The sequence below is a fragment of the Rhinopithecus roxellana genome, chromosome 3, assembly GCF_007565055.1.
Source record: "Rhinopithecus roxellana isolate Shanxi Qingling chromosome 3, ASM756505v1, whole genome shotgun sequence".
Classification (NCBI taxonomy): domain Eukaryota; kingdom Metazoa; phylum Chordata; class Mammalia; order Primates; family Cercopithecidae; genus Rhinopithecus; species Rhinopithecus roxellana.
In genome coordinates, this window is record NC_044551.1 from 185492150 (window position 1) to 185513854 (window position 21705).

Here is a 21705-nt window from a genome sequence, read left to right on the forward strand (position 1 = left end):
CAGTCATGCTCACTTCCTGAACCAACATCACAAGTCTTCAGTGGCATGACTCACAGATCCTCCTTTCGCTTGAATTGTGTGTGGAGTGTGTTTGTGCGTTTGGGTGTGTGGGAGTGTGTGCATTCTGTGGTGGTGTGGGAGTGTGTGTGCGTTGTGTGTGGGAGTGTGTGCATTCTATGGTGTGTGTGGGAGTGGTGTTGTGTGGTGTGTGCAAGTGTGTGGTGTGTGTGGGATATGAGCATTGTGTGGTGTGTGGGAGTGTGTGTACATTGTTGGTGTGTGTGAGAATGTGAGCATTGTGTGTTGTATGTGGTATTTGGGGGGTGTGGTATGTGTGCAGTATGTGGTGTGTGTGGTTGTGTGGTGTGTTATTTTGTGGGGGGTGTGGTATGTGTGCGGTATGTGGTGTGTGTGTGGTTTGTGTGGTTGTGTGTGGTGTGCGGTGTGTGGTGGTGTATGTGGTGTGTTCTGTGTGTGTGCTGTGTGTGTGTGTATTGTGTGTCCCTGTGGTGTGTGGTTCATGTGTAGTGTGTGGTGGTGAATGTGTGGTGTGTGGAGTGTGATGCATTTGTGGTTGGTGTCTGGTATGTGTCATGGCTGCAGTGTGTGGCTTGTGTGGTGTGTGTGTTTTGCTGTTTTACATGTGTGTGCAGTGTGCGTGAGGGTGTGCTTGTGGTTTGTGTGGTGGTGTGGGGTGTGTGGTTTGTGGAGTTTGTTGTGTGTCTGTTTTGTGTGTTGTGTGGTGTGTGTGTTGTGAATTGTGTGGTCTCTGTGGTGGTGTTTTGTGGTGTGTGGTGTGTGTGGTGTATGAGCTGTGTGATGTGTGGTGTTTGTTGTGTCTTGTGGTGGTGTGTGTGTTTCTGTGTGTGTTTGTGTGTGCGTGGTCTGTGTTGTGTTGTATGATGTGTGCCGTGTAGTATGGTGTGTGGTGTATGTGGTGTGTGGTGTGTGTGGTCTGTGTCGTGTGTTGTGTGGTGTATGTGGTGTATTGTGTGTTGTGTCCTTTATTTGTGTGGGTGTGTTATGTGGTCTATATATGTGTTGTATGGTGTGTGGTGTTGGTGTGGTGTCAGTTACGTGGTGGTGTGTTGTTGTGGTGTGTGTGGTTGTGTGGTTTGTGTGGCATGTGTTGTGTGGTGTGTTGTGTGGTGTGTGGTCAGTGTGATATGTGGTGTGTGATGTGTTGTGTATGGTGTGGTGTGTGGTGTGTGGCCTGTGATGTGGGTTGTTGTGGTGTGGTGTGTGGTGTGTGGCCTGTGATGTGGGTTGTGTGATGTGTTGTGTATGGTGTGATGTGTGGTGTGTGTGGTGTGGTGTGTGACCTGTGTGGTATGTGGGGTGTGGTCTGTGTGGTTTGTGTGGCATGTGGTGTGTGTGTTTGTGTGTGGTGTGTGGTCATTGTGATATGTGGTGTGTGGTGTGTGTGTATGGTGTGATGTGTGGTGTGTGGTCTGTATGGTGTAGTGTGTGGTGTGTTGTGTGGTGTGTGTGGTCTGTGTGGTTTGTGTGGCATGTGTTGTGTGGTGTTGTGTGGTGTTGTGTGGTCAGTGTGATATGTGGTGTGTGATGTGTTGTGTATGGTGTGGTGTGTGGTGTGTGGCCTGTGATGTGGGTTTGTGTGGTGGGTGTGTGGTGTGTGGCCTGTGATGTGGGTTGTGTGATGTGTTGTGTATGGTGTGATGTGGTGTGTGTGGTGTGTGTGTGTGTGACCTGTGGTATGTGGGGTGTGGTCGTGTGTGTGTGGCATGTGTTGTGTGGTGTGTTGTGTGTGGTGGTAATTGTGATATGTGGTGTGTGGTGTGTTGTGTATGGTGTGATGTGTGGTGTGTGGTCTGTATGGTGTAGTGTGTGTGTGTTGTGTGGTGTGGGCCTGTGGTGTGTGTTGTGTGGTTGTTGTATGGTGTGATGTGTGGTGTGCTGTGTGACCTGTGTATGTGGTGTGTGGTGTGTGGTGTGGATTGTGTGGTGTGTGTGTGTGGTGTGGGTTGGTGGTGTGGTGGTGGGGTGTTGGTGTGTGGTATGTGGTGTGTGGAGTGTGGTGGTGGTATGTGGTGTGTGGTGTGTGGCCTGTGATGTGGGTTGTGTGGTGTGTGGTGTGTGCTGTGGTGTGGGTTGTGTGGTGTGTGGTGTGTGGTGTGGGTTGTGTGGTGTGTGGTGTGTGGTGTGGGTTGTGTGGTGTGTGGTGTGGGTTGTGTGGTGTGGGGGTGGTGTGGGTTGTGTGGTGTGGGTTGTGTGGTGTGTGGTGTGGGTTGTGTGGTGTGGTGGTGGGGTGTGGTGTGGGGCTGTGGTTGGGTGTGTGGTGTGTGTGGTGGGGTTGTGAATGTGCTCACAGGCCATGGTGGTATCGAGGCTGAGTGGGCCTGAGGGGAAGGAACTGTCCTGGAGTCTTCCCTGGCTATTGTGAGGTCCGTGCCCCTCACTCGCTGTCCCCCGTGGGGTCTGTCCCCCCGACTCGCTGTCCCCCATGGGGTCTGTCCCCCTGACTCGCTGTCCTGTGGGGTATCTCTCCCCAGCTCGCTGTCCTCCGTGGGATCTGTGCCCTCCTCCGCTGTCCTCCGTGGAGTCTGTGTCCCCCGCTGCTCGTTGTTGTCCGTGGGGTCTGTCCCCCCGACTCACTGTTTCCGTGGGGTATCTCTCCCCAGCTCGCTGTTCTCCGTGGGATCTGTGCCCTCCTCTCGCTGTCCTCCATGGAGTCTGTGCCCCCCGCTGCTCGTTGTCGTCCGTGGGGTCTGTCCCCCCGGCTCGCTGTCTTCCATGGGGTATCTCTCCCCAGCTCGCTGTCCTCCGTGGGGTCTGTCCCACTCACTTGCTGTCCTCCGTGGGGTATCTCTCCCCGGCTTGCTGTCCTCCGTGAGGTCAGACCCCGGCTCGCTGTCCTCCGTGGGGCAGGTGCGGCCCCTGCTGCTGGGCTGCTCCGCTGTCCTGGGCTGTACCGAGATCCTGTGAGGAGATGTCTGTGTGCTGGCCAGCATGGAGTTCCCACGCCCCCGCGCGTGGCTCTGTGGAACAGCATGACCCCAACGCTCCACGCCTGTGGCCGGTGGTGCAGGTTCATGGTTCTGTCATCTGCCACTTAGATTTGGTTTTGTTTTGGATTTAATTTAGATATAATTTTAGATTAATTTGCTCACCATGTTTTATCTGTGATAATTTATATGATAGAGTAAATCTTTAAATAATTCTTTTTGGAAATGATTAATGGTTGGTGTACTTTGAATATTCACACATTCCAAAAGAATGTTTTCTCTCAAACTTTGATTATCCTTTGGCCAGGTGCATTTTAGATTAAAATGCTCTCAGAACCTGAAGAATTGCTCTACGCCTAAAAACCGGATGCAGTACAATTTGCAGGTATCCATATATTGTAATGAATCTCCCTCTTGTTTTCTTCTGATAACACTGTAGGATTTTTTTCTACATCCTTGCCACTCACATTTTCACTGGTGTGGATGTATTTCTTTTTCCAATCGTCCTTTCTGGCCCTTGGTGCACAGTGTGGACCTGAAGCCTTCAATCTTCTCAACATTCTTCAGTGTTTTCTCTCTCACAGACGCTCTACCTTCTTCTTCTGAAAGCCTGACAGATGAACATGGTCAGGCTCCAGGCTCCAGGCTCCAGGCTCCAGGCCGCTGAGCGATTCCTCTCTTCTGTTCTCTGAGATCTGTGGTCCTTCCTGGATTTGATCTTCCAGGTTTTACCAATGTGATTTTTGGCAACATCATTTCTGTTTGTTGGCATTTTCATTTGGGTTTTGTTTTTAATTGGGAATTGTGTTTTTAATGTACAAGATTGTCTTTCTGTGTTTCTGTTTCCTTCCTTGAAATTTTCTTTTCTTTTCTTTTTTTTTTTTTGAGATGGAGTCTCCTTCTGTTGCCCAGGCTGGAATGCAGTGGCACAATCTTGACTCACTGCAGCCTCGACCTCCCAGGTTCAAACGATTCTCATGCCTCAGCCTCCCAAGTAGCTGGGATTAGAGGCATGTGCCACCATGCCCTGCTAATCTTCGTATTTTTAGTAGAGAGACGGGGTTTTGCCATGTTGCCCAGGCTGGTCTCGAACTCTTGACCATCAGGTGATCCGCACGCCTCAGCCTCCCACAGTGCTGGGTTACAGGCGTGAGCCCCTGCGCCCAACCAAGGCACCATGGTCTTGTTCACAGCTGTGAGTCTCTCAGGTCTCCCTGAGACATTCTTGTGTGGCTCAAGCCCCAGGGCCCTATGGCCTCGCATCCGCCTGAGTGTCACATTTGGAGGACCAGGGAGGAGCCCCAAAGGCGGCACAGAGCAACTGAATCGTGGACATTCACGACTGCAAGGAAGAAGAATTGTGAACTGGTTCTCACTGTCTCTCTTCCCAAAGTAGTACATTTAATACCACACTTCATTTCCGAATTTTTCCCAAAGAGACAACAAGGGCTTTGCACGAGGCATAATGTGGGGGAAGCTTCTAACACTCCTCTGTCAAGACCGCCCAGCCCCTCCAGATCCCCCCACCCAGCAGTGGCTATTCAGTGCCTTTCACTGCCTGTCCTTCCCTCCCCTGACACCACGTCCCTCCCTCCCCTGACACCACGTCCCTCCTTCCCCTGACACCACATCCCTCCCTCCCCTGACGCTATGTCCCTGCCTCCCCTGCTGCGCTCCCCACCTGACTGGCCAGGAGCTGCCGCAGTGTGCGTTCAGAACCTCCCAGCCACTGCCCATCCGGACAGAGGCCCCAGCCCCACATGGCTGGACGGGCTACCCTGTCCTGTGGAAGGGGAGACAACACGGGACCCTGTGGAGTGAGCTCTTGGGTCCTGCTCCTCTGGGAAGCTCAGGGAAGCTTCTCGGGGAGGATCTGGGAGATTTCAGTGTTGCAGCAGTTAGTAACGGCTTAGGAGCTCTTCCGGCATTGCCTCAGTTTCTCGCAAGCGCACCCCTCTGCTCCATGTGGCCTCTCTCTGATGTGGGTTTTCCTCTGGCACCTGGGGGAGTCTTGGGTGAGCCTGTGTATTCGTGAACAGGTTCTGGGACCTATCACTGTGTGGGGGCTGTCGAGGGCTCCCCAGAACTTAACAAATCCTCAGGGAACTGAGGGGTGGTAGCACCAGCACGGGGTGCCTGGCCAGGTCCTCCGCCCAGGGGCTCCCACACCCTGGAGAGCCATTTTCTGTAGCCGCTCGGCTCTGGCTGGGGTCAGATTCTGCAGCATGTCTGTTCCTTCCCCTTGGCAGGGCCCTGCACCGGTTCCTTCCCAGCCCCGCTCTCTCCTCTGGGGACGTGGCCCCAGGCAGTGCTGGGCCATTGGCTCTCAGTGCTGGTCCTGGGGGATGATGTTCCCCTGTCCCTGAGGTCTCCCGACAGTATGTGGAGCCAGCCCCTCCCTGGGGCTGACGGGGCTGGTCCTCCCCTTCTGTATCCTGCAGATGGGACACCCGCTCCAGGAGCCAGTGTTCCCGGAGCCCAAAAGCCGTGCTCAACAACGGAGAGCTGGTTTGCCGCCCCGCATCTCAGAGTGAACGGACTGGTTGTTACCCCTGCACTACTTCCAGGTGGTGACCTGGGCTGGTCTTCCTGGGCCTTTCATCGGCCACCTTTGGGATCTTCATTCCCTCCTGCCTCATTGTGGAAATATGTCGCATACGTGGTATCCTTTTCACTGTGGCACGGTCTGAGCGGACGGGGCTCCGGAGTGACCGCAGTGGGCCCTGGCTCTGGGATCTGGTCCATGGCTGCCTGGCGGCAGCAGTCACCTGCCCTGGGCCAGACTGTGTCCCCCGAGCCGCAGGTGGGCCCAGTGGCCACTGGTGCTCTGTGCAGCCCCTGCTCAGGGTCCGGGTGGATAGGACAACTGCTGACCCCCACATCAGGCCATTCTGTGTGGCTCAGGGTCAGGGTGGACAGGGCAGCCACTGACCCCATGTCAGACCACCTGCTCCCATCTCCCAGTGGGCGGGGGGACCCTGCGTCTGCTCCCATCTCCCAGTGGGTGGGGGGGAACCTGGTTTGCTGTCATCTCCCAGCAGGTGGGGGCTCACATCTGCTCCCATCATCTTCCAGCAGGCAGGAGCCTGCGTCTGCTCCCATCTCCCAGGGTTGCACGTCCGTGGAGCATGTAGGCTCTGCCCTACCCCCAGCAGACCATGTCACTCAGTCAAGAAACCCCAGGCCCCCTAGGGTCGCTGAGACATGAGTATGTGAGGACAAAGGGGCCTGGGGGCAGTTGGCCTGCGTTTGGTGCCTGGGGGCACTAGAACCCTATTTCTAAAAGTGGGATGTGTCACTCCTCACTAGAGCCTGCCTCAGTGGGGAGCGGTGACCCACTGTGTGGTCCTCGGGCTGGGCCATCCTGGGCAGGTCTCTGGTGAATGGCGAGCCTGGTGTGTGTTGCTGCTGCGGCACGGGCAGGGAGGTGTAGGGGCCGGATGCAGAGTGACCAGGTGTGCAGCCCACCAGCCTGAGCACCTCAGCCACCGGCAAGGCCATGTCCCTGTTTGCTGAAACTTGTTGCTGTGGCATCTTTCAGTTTACAGAGGTAGAGACTACAGTCAAGCGGACCCGCAGGTGCCAGTCACCTGCTTCAACGGTGAAGCTTTTGCTAAACTTGTTTTACCTCTCACAATGTGTACCGGAGTAACCTTAAAAAATCTCAGACATCGTGAAATTTCACCTGTAAATGCTCCAGTTTGTGTCTGAAAAACTATTTTTATTTTTATAACACCGTGCTTTATCTCACTTAAAAATTACATAGCCATTTCTTAACATCATATATTCCTTTTCCGTATGGCCATTCCCCCAATTTTCTAAACAAGTCTTTCTGCAGATGCGTGGCTCACATCGGGAGCCATGTGCCATGGGCTGCTGTGTCCCTGAAGCCCCGCTTCCTCCATCTGTTTCGCTCCAGGCCTTTGACTGGTCAGAGAAACTGGTGCCTTTGCCCACAGAAGGCCCCTAAGTCTAGACTTGGCTGGATTTTTCCCCAAGTGCAAACAGTTTCCCTTGTGGGAAGGCTTTTGATAATGAATTCAATTTCTTTGATAAAAAGCTATTGTTCTTCTCCGTTTCTTGTTTCTATTTTCATAGTTTGTATTTTTCTTCTTTTTCTTCTTTTTGAACGTGGAGTCTCGCTCTTGTCACCCAGGCTGGAGTGCAATGGTATGATCTCAGCTCACTGCAACTCCTGCCTCCCAGGTTCAAACGAATCCTCCTGCCCCAGCCTCCTGAGTAGCTGGGACTACAGGTGCGCGCTGCCACGCCCTGCTAATTTTTGTATTTTTCGGTGGAGATAGGGTTTCACCATGTTGCCAGGCTGGTCTTGAACTTCTGACCTTGTGATCCCACCTTGGTCTCCCAAAGTGCTGGATTACAGGTGTGAGCCACGGGGCCCCGGCTGATAAGTTGTATTTTTCAGGAAATTGGAGTATTGCACGTAGGCTGTCATATTTCTTGGAATACAGGTGTTTACAGTGTTTCCCACTATCCTTTTTCCGTCTGTAGGGTCTGTAGTGCTGCACCCTCCTTCCTCACTATCCTGGCCATTTGTGTCTTCCTCCTCCACCTTCATCAGTCTTCCTGGGGTTTATCCCTTTCATTCATCTGAAAAGAGTCAGCTTTTTAAATCTATTAATTTTCTCTATTTGCCTGTTTTTCTTCTATTTAAACAAAATCTGCTTTTATTTTTACTACTTCCTTCAACTGACCTTGGGTTTACTTTGCTTTTTTTTCTATCATCTTAAGATGGAAACTTAGGTCATTGATTGTAGACCTTTCTTACTTTTTAATGTATGTTTAAAGCTATGTATTTTCTGTAAGCACACACATGGACCCCAACCACACACAGAGAGACACACACTGCCAGTAAGGCTTTTGGCCTCTCATTCAACCACCCCGTCTGGCTCAGTGATTCAAGGGTGTCTCCCCAGGGATTTGAGGCTCAGTCTCTGGGTCTTGGGGTGGCTTGTGCGGCTAAAGTTCCCTTGGGAGGTCAGGCCACACCCTCTCTACAAGTCTGAAATGGGCTGGGCCCACCTGGCCTCACAGAGAGCCTTGCCAGGGGTCCAAGGGTGTGCTTTAGTGAGAGACATGAGTGCTGACTCATCCTGGGTGCTCTCTGGCTCCATCCCTCTTGCAACCTGCGTCCTGTTTGCAGGTGGCTCTCCAGGGCTGTGAGTGGCTGTCCGGGGCTGGGAGTGTCTATCTGGGGCTGGGACTGTCTGCCTGGAGCTGTGAGTAGTCGTCCAGGCTGCGAGTGACCGTCTGAGGCTGGGAGTGACCATCCAGGGCTGGGAGTGACCATCCAGGGCTGGGCATGGCTGTCCAGGCTGGGAGTGTCGGTCTGGGACTAGGAATGTCTCTCTGGGGCTGTGAGTGGCCCTCCAGGATTGCGAGTGACCATCCAGGGCTGGGAGTGTCTGTCCGGGACTGAGAGTGTCTGTCTGGGACTTCGAGTGACCGTCCGGGACTGTGAGTAGAAGACTTTGTGTCCCCCTGTCTGCTCCCTGGCCTCCCCAGTCCTAGGGGATTTAGGGAAGCAGTGCTCATTTCCCAAGAGGAGGCCTTTGCTGAGAGGCCCTGAGTGTGCCCAGTCACCAGAGTGGGGGTTCCGTGGGGGTCTAAGACCATGCCTGGATACACGTGTGGGGGGTTGGGCTTCTACCATGGGGGGTGCTGGAATGTGGCAACCCATGTTTCCACCTGGCACACACTGCCAGCCTTGCACCCCTCCACTCATCAGGAGGACAGATCATAGTTCTGAGTAGTGGCCTGTCTCTGCCAGGCCCAGGGTGTGCCCTGTGGCCCTGCTGGCATTCCCCAAGATCCCCTGCCATTGGCCGAGCTTCTGCTGTGGCCCAGAGTCCGAGTTCTCCACCTACAGCCCTGAGTCCCCACACCCCCAAAGCCTGGGTCCCAGATGGCCTCCCCCTACTCCAGGGCCCAGAAATCCACAGACCTACAGACCCACAGAGCTGCACGGCAGCGCCATTGGCCCCAGGTGCCCTGCAGTGAGGGATGAGGATGTCACTGAAGCCCACAGTCACTGACTCTGTGCCGCACGGCCGGCCTCCCTGCTCCAGCACATGCCCTCCAGACATGGGTGTCCTCCTGTATTGCACCTTCGTGGCAGGTGAGAAGACAGGCTGTGATCGGACCATGCCCGAGGCAGTCCACGTCAACATGCTCCAACAGCCCCCAGATGCACTTGATAGGATTTTTAATCCAGAATCTGGCCAAGGTTCTGGGCGTGTTGCAACCGAGTCTCTGGGTGTGTTTAGGTCAGCACAGTGCCTGCCTGCCTTTTCCCGTCAGCTGCTGGTATCTCCTTGACCACAGCGTCACGGTGTATCCAGACCAGTGTCTTGCTCCACGATCTGGGGTTCTGTGTGGTTGAGGCTGAGCAGTTTCAGAAGAACGTGGCGCGGGTGGCGTCGGCCTGTCCCACTGCTCTGTCAGGAGGCCTGGTAGGTGGGGATGCAGCGGTTCCTTGGGAGGGTGGGCCGGGTCTCTGCCCCTGCCAATCCGGAGTGGTGCACAGGTGGACTCTGGGTCTCAGGTATGTCGCTTTCCATTGCAACCCTCATCTGAGTCACAGTTACGCTGGGGATGTAAAATGCTGTGTTTCCGTCTGCGATTCCACTGCATGGCCCAGTGGATGCTCTGCAGAGGAAGGCGCCCTCCCCTGCTGCTCTGCCCGCCATCTGTCTCTCTCCCTCAGCATCGCCAGGTGGCCGCGGCACGTCCTGGGGCTGCCATCACAAAGCACCAAAAACCAGGTGCCTGCAACAGCAGACATATCTGGTCTCACAGTTCCAGGGCCCGGGGTCCCCAACCGTGTGGAATCGGGGGTTGGCTGCACCCTGCTCCCGCTGAAGCTGCTGGAGGGGATGGCTCCGGCCGCTCTCCGCGGCTCGTCTTCTGGTGTCCACACTGTCTTTTCTCTGTGTGTGTCTGCGGCCGTTGGGTACCCGTTTTTGTAAAGGTGCCGGTCATTGGAGTAGGGCCTACCTGAAATGGCCTTACCCTAACAGGACTATCTGCAAAGACCTTATTTCCAACTGCGGTCACAGCCACAGGTGCTAGGAGTTAGGGCTTGGACCTATGTGGGGGATGATTTGACCCTCCACACCTGGCTATTTCCTTATGCGCCGCTAGAATCCCTTCTCTCTACTCTTCCTTTGGCCTGTGGCTTGGCCATGCGTGCCTCTGGGCTGTCACCTGCTCTCTGGTAGGTGAACCCTCTGTGGCTCCCCTGTACCCTCTACTCCACACCTGGATCTCCATTTCTAACGGAGCCCTTGGTGTCCCAGCCCTCGTCCATGCTGCCCCTCCCTCCCGCTGGCCGGCGCCGGGCTCAGGACAGCCTCCCCAGCTGCACCCCCCGTGCCCCTGGGCCAGCAGCACGTGGCTTTCCATTGTGGCCACTGGAGGGTGCCCACAATATCTGGCAGCTGCAGGGACCTGGGCTGGTCTGGGAAGTGACCACCCAGGCCCTGTGGCTGCAGCCCCTGACCCTAGGGGAGGTCAGGTGCAGGGTGAGGGATATTGTATTGTGGAAAGTGGGGAAGAAATGGAATAAAGACCCCAGGTTAGGCGGACATTTGAGTGCCAGGCTTGGCCGACTGTCAGTGGCCTCGTGCTCAAGCCCTTCCAGAGCATGCCTCAGTGCACACGTGCCCACATCTGTTCTTCTGCAAAGGGAAACAGACTCCGCGGCCACCACATCCATAGGGCCTGTTGTGTGGAAGGGATTGGAATCTGTGTAACTCTGTTTAATCTGGAGAAATCTCTTCCCAGCAAAGTCCTGTGCTGTGGCCCAGGGCAGCACGAGCTTGGCGGCCGCGCTGGAAGATTCACCAGCGCGGAGTGGCGCTGCACCTTCCCAGCACGTGTCAGCTTTGAGCCCCGCAGGGACTGATGAGGTGCCAAGACGTGACGGGGACTGCACTGGGCCCCAGGAGTAGGGGCTGTGGGCTCGCTCTCCGCCTCCTCTCTTTTCCTGCCTGGAGAACAGGGCGGGGAAAAGGTTAGCAGTGTTACAAAGGGCACAGGGCGTGTGTCCTGGGCTGGCGCTGCCGCGCTGTTGTTTACAAAATACAGATTGTTGCTAGGGGAGGTTCCGGCATAGCTAGGTTCTCATGACAGCTTGAGACCGAAACTTCCAGAGGGCAGGCGGTTTGCGTGGTGAAAGGGAGACACTTACTCTAGTTCTTTTACTGTTTATTGCTTGTTGGAACATAAAGCACTACCAGGATAAAATTAAATGTGAAAGTAGAAGCAGAGAAAATTGAGAATACAGTACCCAGTGTCTCCTATCCTGGGGCTCCCGCCAGCTCAGGAAGGGTCACCCGCGTGGGTGGGTGATGGGCAGAGTGGCCAGCTGGGTCAGTCTGGGCAAAACATAGCCAACTTAAGGTCACCAGGATCATTCCTATGGGTGATGGATGTCCCAGGAGGACATCCTTTTGCAGAGCGTGGCCCTCGCTGGCCGAAGTGCGGCCGATGGACAGCAGGGCACCGTAGTGTGCAGTGAAAGATTTGCTTCAACCTGGTTCTCATGAGAAAAGCTTTGAGTCCAGGGAGCTGTCCGGGGGGAGATACTGCCCTGGAATCTTAAGGGGGGGTGTCCTTTGCCAGCTGAACCCTGGTTTCTGGGTGGATGCCTTCAGGGTGACCGCCCGGCCTCAGCGCCTGCAGGTTTGGAGACTGGCTCGGGGCGCCACGGGTTTGCCTGGCAGGTTCAGGCTCAGGTCAGCCCTGAGCTCCTCCACATGGAAGTCAAGGGGTCCTGGTTAGGGCCACACCATCTCCAGGTTGTCTCCTGGTGGCCCCTGCAGCAGCACCGCCTCCCTGGCAGTGGGCTTCTGTGTATGAAGCCTGGAGAATGTGAGGCTGCAGTTGGATGTGGTGACAAAGGGCCTGGGTGGGCGTCCTCAGCCTGAGCTTCACCTGCTGCCCAGGCAGAGGCTCTGCCTGGCCCCGGCCTCCCTGCCCACCGGTTTCCAGTGAGGGAAGTGCTGCTCCAGCTTTGCAGAGGAAGGGGCTTCTCCTGGGTCACAGTGCAGCTTCCTGCCTGGTCTCATTGTCCTCGGCGGCCACGGAGAGCGTCCCAAGGCTCCAGATGCCCTCTCCGTTGCCCCGGCAACCACATAAATAGTGCAGCGTCCCTAGCTCAGCCTGCAGGGAGCGGGTGCACGAGACAGCAGGCGGGATGCAGCCTCGTCACGTCGGTGTCACCAGCTGGACAGTGAGCCCTGCAGCCTCAGTCCACTCCCGTTTGACGGGGCCCCTGCAGGCCTCTCCTCTAGCATGGTGGGATCAGAGTGGCCAGGGCAGGCGTCTGATCAGTCCTGGCCCCCATGTGAGTTCCCCAGAGCCTGGCTGGCCTCCAGCCGCACTGTCCAACTCCCACCGCACCCCAGCCTGGGCAGCCGCTCCCTAGTCCCATCCCCTTGGCATCCAGATCATTCTCTTCTGTCCTTGCAGCCATGTCTGCACCCACAGAGCCTCCTCCTCAGCTCATGCCCACAAGCACCCAGGGTCGTGGCCACGTGGGTGCCTGGAAGATGCAGGGTGTGCGTCGCGTCCTGCCGAGGGCTTCAGTACCTGTGTCTGCGTTTTGGTCGGAACCAGCTTCACACTCAGGCTTCCCATACATTACAGCACATTTCTTACGGGACCCTTGTCAGGGAAGGGCTGCTGCATAAAAACCCTAACCCCATGCCTCAGGGTGGTGCCAGGACAAGGCGGAGTGTGAGCCCAGCAGCAGCGAAGCTGTCCCAACATTGCCTGAGGGGGCTCCGAAGAGGGGCTCTGTCAGGAGGGACAGCAGCCCCCTGGCCTGGCACAGGACCCACCCTGCTGGCAGCCTTCTGCTAAACTCCCTGTGCGGCCTTTTGCACATGGCCAGCACCTTCCTCCTCGCCCCTGTGCCAAGGTGGACAGCGCTGTGCCCCGCAGGTCGGTAGCCTGCGTTTCCATGCGGTGAGGGCCTCTGGGCTGCCCTGTGGAGACGGCTGTCAACCCTGAACTCCTGGCTAGAAGGCAGTCCAGGGGCCAGGCAGGGTGACGGGAGGGCCCGCACTCCACCCCTTCTGTTTGGTTGCCATGGGGAGTCTGTGTTGGTCCCAGTGTGAAAGGAGGAGGGAGCCAGGATCTGAGGGCGGGAGCTGATGTCCCAGTCATGGGGAGCCCAGCTTCTCCTGGCTCCAGGGGACAAGAACCCTCTCCCCATTGTCCCCGCAGCCAGGCTCTGAGACGGAGGCCCAGGTGAGTCTGGGGTCCTTGAGAGAGTCTGGAGTCCCTGAGAGAGTCTGGAGGGGCCCTGAGTGAGTCTGGGGTCCATGAGCGAGTCTAGGGGTGGCTTCCCTGAGCAAGTCTCGGGGAGAGGGTCCCTGAGTGGCCGTCTGGGGTCTAGAGGGAGTGGGTAGATTGTGCAAATCCCTGCCTCCTCCCCCTCTCCTGCTGTCTGAGGCTGTGTTTCTCTCCCAGTGCTCAGGGATCTCTGGTATAAAAGAACCCAGGCTCCCCAGGGCCTTTGGGGCTGCGTCTGGCTGTGTTTACACCCAGGTCTGTCCCTCAAGGTGTAAAGGGCTTTGGGGTCACTGTGGTTGGCTGGGCTGGCTGAGCCTCTGGGGATGTGGTGCATTCTGTGGGGTATTTGCCCTGTGTCCAACAGGGATGAACAAAAAGGGCATGGGAGCAGCCATCCCGGTCTCTGCCTGGCACAGGGCTGTGTGTGCAGGGCTGATGGGTGGTCTCGTCTCCTCTGGGCCTGGGTAAGCAGGGCTATGTGTGCACCGCTGGGTAAACAGGGCCAAGTGGGCAGGACTGGGTGTGCAGGGCCGGGTGAGCAAGGCCGGGTGAGCAGGGCCAGATGTGCAGGGCTTGGGTGTGCAGGGCCGGGTGTGCAGGGTGGTGTGTGCAGGGCTTGTGTGCAAGGCTGACTGAGCAAGGCTCGGGTGAGCAGGGCTGGGTATGCAGGGCTCAGGTCTGCAGGCCTAGGTGTACAGGGCCGTGTGTGCAGGGCTGGGTGAGCAGGGCCATGTGACCAGGGCTGGACCTGGTTGAGCTGGGCTTGGGTGTGTAGGGCCAGGTGTGCAGGGCCATGTGAGCAGGCCCAGTGAACAGGGCCCGGTGAACAAGGCCAGGTGAGCAGGGCTCAGGTGTCCAGGGCTGGGGGAGCAGAGCCAAGCCTGGCTGAGCTGGGCTCCAGTGTGCAGGGCTGGGTGTGCAGGGCTGGGCGAGTAGGGCTGACTGGCGGCCTCACCTCTCCTGGGCCCTTGGGCCTCATGGGGACGCCTCGTGCCAGGCTGACCAGGCCCTGGGCCAGGTTCTTCCTTGACGTGCCAGGTGACCGGGGGGATCTTCTCCTTCCACCTCGTCGTCCACCTGATTGCCTCCTGCATCGACCCGGCCGACTTCAATGTCAGACTCATGAAGAACTACTCTCAGCCCATGCCGATCTTCGACAGATCGAAACACGCACACGTGATCCAGAACCAGTTCTGCCACCTGTGCAAGGTCACTGTGTGAGTGCCCACCCTGGCCGAGGCCCCGCGGTGTCAGGGTCACCTCCAGGGGCCCGGGAGCTCAGGTCACTGCTGGCCCCACAGAGCCCCTGCCGTGGCCACAGCTGACACTAATGGAGCTTCCAGGGAATGGCCTTGTGGCCCTGTGGCTGCGGGTGGATAGCCCCTCATTGTGCTGTGAAGGGGGCACAGTGCCAGGCTGCCCCAAATCCTCTGCAGGCAGGGCTGAGGCTGGAGGGCTGTGTCTGTCACCTGCAGGTGACCCGCTGCTCCCCTGGAACGGAACGCAGTGGCACTCAGGCATGTTTGGTCCTCAGTGCATTTCGTGCACGAGGTCCCTCCCCCGTGATCCCAGGGCAAGAGAGCGCTGTCTGTCTTGGGGCTTTTCAAGGCAAGCCCCAGGGAAAGAGGGAGGGAAGGGTTCCAGTGTCTCCTGGGGCCTGGGGGGCATCCATGATGGCCTGGGGGTGGCTACAGGGCTGCTGTCGGCTGCAAGGGAGGTTCTGTAGGCACAGGTGGGATCCAAGCCCCCAGCCTCAAGTCCTGGAACCATAGGGCAGGTGCGGCCTCCTCCAGGACCATTGCCCAGAGTGAGGCTGGTGCAGGAAGGCTGGGGGGTGGTCTACGCTCCGGCGTCTGCACCCACCACAGACACGGGCTCCTCCTGCCCTGTGGCTACCTCTGCCCAGTGCTGCCCTGCTTCTCCTCCTCCCCACAGGCCTCAACTCCCTCCCCCAGCCTCCCATTCCCCGCCGAACGCCCACTCCCCAGGCCACACAGGGCTGGTTCCCCCGAGGCACCTGGCTCCTGGTGATGGGGCTCCAGCCCTGGCCCAGCCTGCGCACTTGGGGCCTGACACCCGTTCCCCGATTCATCCATCCAGGAACAAGAAAACCAAACACTGCATTTCCTGCAATAAATGTGTATCTGGCTTCGACCACCACTGCAAGTGGATCAACAACTGCGTGGGAAGCTGTAATTACTGGTGAGGGGCACAGCGGGGATGGCCGGCGCGGGCCAGGCTTGGGGGAGTTCGGAAGGGAGGGGTCTGTGGGCAGGGGTCCTCGTGGTGAAAGGGTGGAGGGTCGTCTTGGGGCTGCGTCCCTGTCCTGTTGTGGTGATGCTTGGTGCCTGTGTGCCCCGGCCTCCTGTCTGGCTCTGGGGCTGTGGTGCAGCCGTCCCTGGACAAGCTCATCCACACAGTGTTAAGTCCCTGGAGGCCCAACGTGGGCATTTGCTGGGCTGCCCTGCCTGAGGCCTCCTGACCGCGCTGTCCTGGGCCGAGCTGCCTTCTCTCCACCTGGGCTGAGGCTCATCCAGCACAGGGGTGGGGCCACGGGAGGGCAGTGGGCACCCAGCGGGGACTGACGAGAGGTGTTTCCCCTGACTGCGGTGGAGGATCCAGGGACTCTCAGGGCCTGGTGTTCTGAGCCCCGGCTGTCAGCAGCCCTGAGTTGTGAAGATCACCAGGGAAAAGAACCACATCTGCCCCCAGCTACTCCGTGCTGACCTGAAAGAGGCCTCGGTGTGTGTGGGAGTGGGGACCAATGTCATCTGGTGTCACAGGACGTGCCGTGGGGTCCCTGCCCTGCCTCCCTGCCATCCCACCTTGAGCACAGTGTGTGTCCAGAGTGGCTGAGCAGCCCGCAGGGACAGAGAGGCTGCGTCACTGCAGAGTGAGTCCCGAGGCCACACAAGATGGTAGGGGCCGGGGAGACCCACCTGCCTCCTCCCCGGGAGAGGAGCAGCTCCAGGACGGCCGAGGTGTGGCCGGCTCCTCTGGGTCACGCTAGCCCTGGGTGCCACTTCCTTCTGGACTCATTATGCTCTGGTGCCTCGAGCTGGCTCAGTCCGGCGGGGCCTGGCGGGGACAGTGAGGGGGTGAGGGCCCACAGGCAGGTGGCAAGGAGAGGGTTTGCCTTCCTCAGGAGGGGCGCTGGAGAGGCACCGTGTGGGCACCAAGTGCAGACGCCGCCTGTGAGTGACAAAGGGGCGTCAGGAGAGCAGGGCTGGGGTCATGGGCGCCCTTGGCTCTGAGCAGCAGCCAACGCCGGCATCTGCGCCAACCTCACTTCTGTCCCTTCATCCGCCAGAGGCGGAGAGAACAACGGCATTGAGAGCAAGACGAGGAAAGTTGAGGAGCTGATGGCAGAGCCCCGCGAGGGACGCTGCCTACCTCTTCGTGATAAGAAGAAGGGGGATGGAAAGAAGGCAGGCGGCCCTGGTGTCCCGGGAAGACCGTGAGCACTGGCCTCACTCAGATTGTGTGGGCTAAACATGGGCACCAGGGGCAGGAGGTTGTGCTAACCAGGAGGAGACGGCCCTGGGCGGCTGTGGGGAGAGGAGGCCCCACGTGAATGGCTCTGCCCCATCCTATGGGCTTTGGTCTCTGTGGTCTTAGAGACCCACCTTCCTTACTGGATGAAGAGGGGAGTCCTGTCCGGACAGTAGGATGAAGATGAGGGGTTTTTAATCCCTACAAGTGGGCTCAAGCCCAGGAGGACTGGGGGCAGGTAGGGCATGTCCGCTGCCTGGAGGGGCTGCTGCTTTGGAAACCCAAGCTGGGCATGGAAGGCCTCGCCACGTCCTCCGCGCTGCGCAGCCACATCCAGGCCAGGCTCCCAGGCTCAGCGCTGACAGGAGAGCGCACTGGTGGTGTCAGGAACCAGGATACCAGGAAGGAGGGCTGGGACCACCCGCCTGGTTGTCGCTGTGTCTCATCCAGAGACCTGAGAGGCCATCTGCCTCCCACTCCATGAGGCTGAGGCAGCTGTGGAGGGTGGTCCTCGGGGCAAGGTCGCCAGTCTCCTGTGCAGGCTCCTGGAGGTGCAGCCTGGCCTGCATGTGTGTTCTGTTCATCTAGGGGCAGGTATCGGGTGGAGGCCATGGGGAGCTGTGTCAGAAGCAGCTGGCCACTCAGACTTCATTTTGAAGCTGGAAGATGGACCTTGGAGAGTCCTCAGTGCTCGTGGCGAGGGCACAATTCCCTGAGCAGGTGAGTGATGTGGGGCTGCCTTCCAGAGATGGATGGGAGCCACATTCACGGTAGATCATAGAGAAAACCTGCTTGATGAGGTCAGGGAAGCACAGCCTTCCCCACATTGCCCAGCCGGCCAGGGAGCCCTGGCCATGCTGGAGACCCTGGGCCCGCCTGGGAGGTTTCCCGGCTTCCCTGCCCTCAACCTCACCATGACGCTCAGGTTAACTGTTTCCCACAGAGCTCACCTGCACCATGTGGGCCTCTGGGAGCCACAGGGCACGCTGAAAATCTGGTTTTGATGGTATTTGTGCAAACCTGGGCAAAAGAACATATATTTTAACTTGAATGTAAACAAGCACAAGTTTGTGTGCTCAAACCACGACAGGTTCTGGGGGGCGTGGAGGACTAGCCAGAGCCATGTGAAGCAGCTCAGGGCCCGGCCAGGGCTGAACACCCAAAACACTGCAGGCGACGGGGCTGGGCTGGCTGCAGGCAACTCCATAAGGCACCCACCGCCATCTGCTCCTCACTGCAAATAGGCCTCTGTGGGCGGCTGCCCCAGTCTCCAGAAATAGTCACGAGACATCAGCTCTCACGGTGTTGGTGCTTAGGGAAAGAAGCATGGAGATTTTGGCCCCTCCACGGAAGCTCGTGGCTGAAATAGGTGCAGAGCCCATTTGATTAACGTTTATTAAGACGAGTCTTTTAGATAAACGGGTATCTCAGGTTTTCCTTTGCTTCGATGCGCTGCTTTGCTGCCTGCATTGCAGGCCGGGTGGATGGGGCTCTGGCCGGCCTGCTGAGGTGGGCTCTGTGCAGGGCTGCAGGGATGTGACCTGTCTCGGCCCCATCAGAGGCTGTGCTGAGTGACACTGATGGCACTTGTGTTCACCTCCTGGGCCTGGGGCTCTGAGTACCTGCAGGAGTGTGTGCTCCCAGGACCCACTAGCCAGCACCTCGGGGTGGCCGCCACACTGTGTGGTCCTCCGACTTCAAGGTCTCTGTGCATCCCCCAGGGTGTGCCCCACCCCGTGTCCAGATGTGAGGAACCCCGCAGGCCACCTGGACCCTCAGACAGAGCGGCCCCTCCTGAGCTGGCCTCTGACCCCCGCCAGTGTTCCCAGGGGATCTGGAGCAACCTCTCAGGCTGCGTGGTATGGGGGACCCAGGTCTGTGAGAGGCAGCTGCTCTTCTGACACCACGGACGATGCAGCTCAGTGAGGCCTTGGTGGGCAGGGGGTCGTGGGCCGGTGCCGGTCCCCAGGTCACAGCTGCAGACGTCTCTTGCTGACCATCAGCTAGCTGTGGAGCTGGACCCACGAGGCGCCTGCACCCATCCTGGCCTCACAGGGCCTGCATGGTGGGCGGAGCACGGCTCCCTGCGCAGGGGCTGGGTCAGTGGCGCTGGCTGCCTTTCTGAACTGTCCTGCGGGCGCTGTGCAAAGCTGCAGGGCTGGTAACTTGCCCTGTTCCTCCTTTCCCCTTTCCAGAGGCCAAGAAGATGACCACCTTTGAGTATCTCATTAAGACCCGCAAAGAAGAGAGTTCAAAACACCAAGCGGCGAGGAAAGATCCACTCGCGCAAATGGAGGAAGGATTTCTCCAGGTACTGCTTATGTCTCTGTTCCGTGTCTCAGGCCTGGGACAATGTCTAAGGTCTCCCTGTGGTTGGGACCTCTCAGCCATGCTCCTTTGCTTCAGGGCTGGTGCAGCCTGTGGACGCTGCTGTGAGTGTGTGTAGTGCGTGTGTGTCTGTGTGTGAGGCTATATGCATGGGTATGTCTGTGTGTCTTTGTGAATTTAAATACCAGAAATGTACCAATGACTTCCTAGTGCAAAGATAGTAATGGAACTGGGTCTTCTAAACATTTCTATACTTCATTATACATCTTCTGTCTCTCCAAAGGTTGAAATGTGCTTTGTGCATCTTTTTTTTTTTTATAGACAGAGTCTCGCTCTGTTGCCCAGGATGGAGTGAAGTAGTGAAATCTCAGCTCACTGCAGCCTGCACCTCCTGGGTTCAAACAATTTGCCTGCCTCAGCCTCCCAAGTAGCTGGGATCGCAGATGTGTGCCACTACGCCTGGTTAATTTTTGTATTTTTAGTAGAGATGTGATTTTGACATGCCAGGCTGGTCTCAAACTTCTGGCCTCAGGTGATCCACCCACCTTGGCCTCTGAATGTGCTGGGATTACAGGCATGAGCCTCTGTACCTGGCCTAAAACATGCTTTTTAACTTAAGGAAGTTAGTTCCCTTTCCAGTTAAGGGACATGAATTATTATAACTAACCCAAGAAGACATAGAAAATCTCAATAGACATAGAGCTGCCGGGAGACTGAACTACTAATTTAAAATCTCCCAGTGAAGAAAAATCCCAGGCCCTGAAATCTTCATGCATGAATTCTAGCAGAGATTTTAAGGAAAAAATACAATACCAACTACACACAGACTCTTCCAGAAAACAGAGAAGGAAGCAACACTTCCCAGCTCATTCAGCAATGCCACCATCAACCTGACACCAAAGCCAGATGTTCATTAAGCCAATACATTCAGGAAACACAGGCAGAGATCACTGATAAGACCTTGGCAAACCAAATCCAGCAGCACCGGGCAGGACCATGCACTGTGGCCAAGTGATATCACTCCAGGGGTAAGCAGTGGCTTAAGACCTAGAAATCAATTACTACAGCTCAGCACGTTCGTCCAATAGACAACAGTGACCATGTGATCAAGCCAATCAATGCAGAAAAGGGTTTGTTACCAGCAAGTTCCCATTCATGATTTTTAACAAATCTCAGTGATCTAGGAATGACAGGAAAGCACCCTGTGGACCTGACATGACATTTTCTGGTGAAAGGCTGGTGACCCTCTCTTTGAGGCTGGACATAGGCGATGACACCCCCTCCTCCTACTTCTGACGTTGCAGGAACATTCCGGCCGGCCCAATGCAGCAGGGAAAATGAAGGCACACAGAATACGAAGTAAAACTGTGTTTATTTGCAGGCAACAAAATCCTAAAAAGTATGTTTTAAGAACTAGTTAAGATAATAAAATTGCTTAACAAGGATGTGGGGCACATATTAAAATACATCCTCACACATCTCTATCCACCAGCAATGAAAAATCCGGGTTATATTTTTAAAACTTCTTTCACAATCTTATAAAAAAGAATAAATTCGACAAACCTTGTGCAAATATATACACTGGAAGCTACACACCATGACTGAGAGAAGTCAGAGATGCTCTATTGAGTGAAAAGGTATACAGCATGCATAGACTGGAAAAACGTACTATTAAAAGAGCAATTTTCCCCAAACCTGATGTACAGATTTACCACAATCCCTGCTGAACCCCAGCAGGCTTCTGGTTTAGCAGAGATGACAAAGTGGTCATAGAATGTATATGCAAATTCAAAAGACCTAGACTACTATACAAGCGAAAACAATTTGAGAAAAAATAAAATTGGAGAACTTAGGCAACCAGACTTTAAATCTTACTATAAAGCTGTAGCACTAAAGACAGTGTGGCGCTGACATAGAGAGAGACATAAAGCTACAGTAATAAAAACAGTGTGGCACCAATGTAGAGACAGATACGGAGAAATGGACCAGAAAAAAGGTCCAAAGTTAAACCTTTCATTTATGGTCAATTGACTTTAAATAATGGTACTAAAATAATTAAATGGGGAGAAATTATAGTTCAACAAGTGGTACTAGAACAATTGGATATCCACATGGAAAAGAAAAAAGAATGTTTTGAGTTCTTCATACCTGTACAAAGATTACCCAGGACCGCTTCGTTCCCCACACAAAAATTAGCCCCAAATCCATCTGACACCTAAACTTAAAAGCTGAACGTAGAACACTTCTAGAAGCAAGCATAGAATGAAATCTCTGTGATCTTTAGTGAGACAAAGCTTTTCTTTGATATGACACCAAATCACTGGCTATTAAAGAAAAACATCATAGTTTGGACTTTACCAAATTGGAAAATATTTGCTCTTCAAAAGTCACCATTAAGAAAATAAAAATATGGGCACACATGAGAGAGATTGCAGGTTTGGTTGTAGAAAACCACAATAAAGTGAACTTCTCAGTAAAACAAGTCACGTGAACTTCTGGTTTCCCAGTGCATATAAAAGCTATGTTTACATGACATGTGTGCAACAGCATTATGTCTAAAAACTCTGTGTCTGAATTAAAAGTGCTTTATTGCCAA

The 21705-nt window shown here is 55.9% G+C and overlaps 1 pseudogene; it reads left to right on the top strand.

Annotated features, from left to right (window-relative positions):
• Positions 1–4616: 4616 nt before the first annotated feature.
• Positions 4617–19001, top strand: LOC115896375 (annotated as a pseudogene).
• The last annotated feature ends 2704 nt before the right edge of the window (positions 19002–21705 follow it).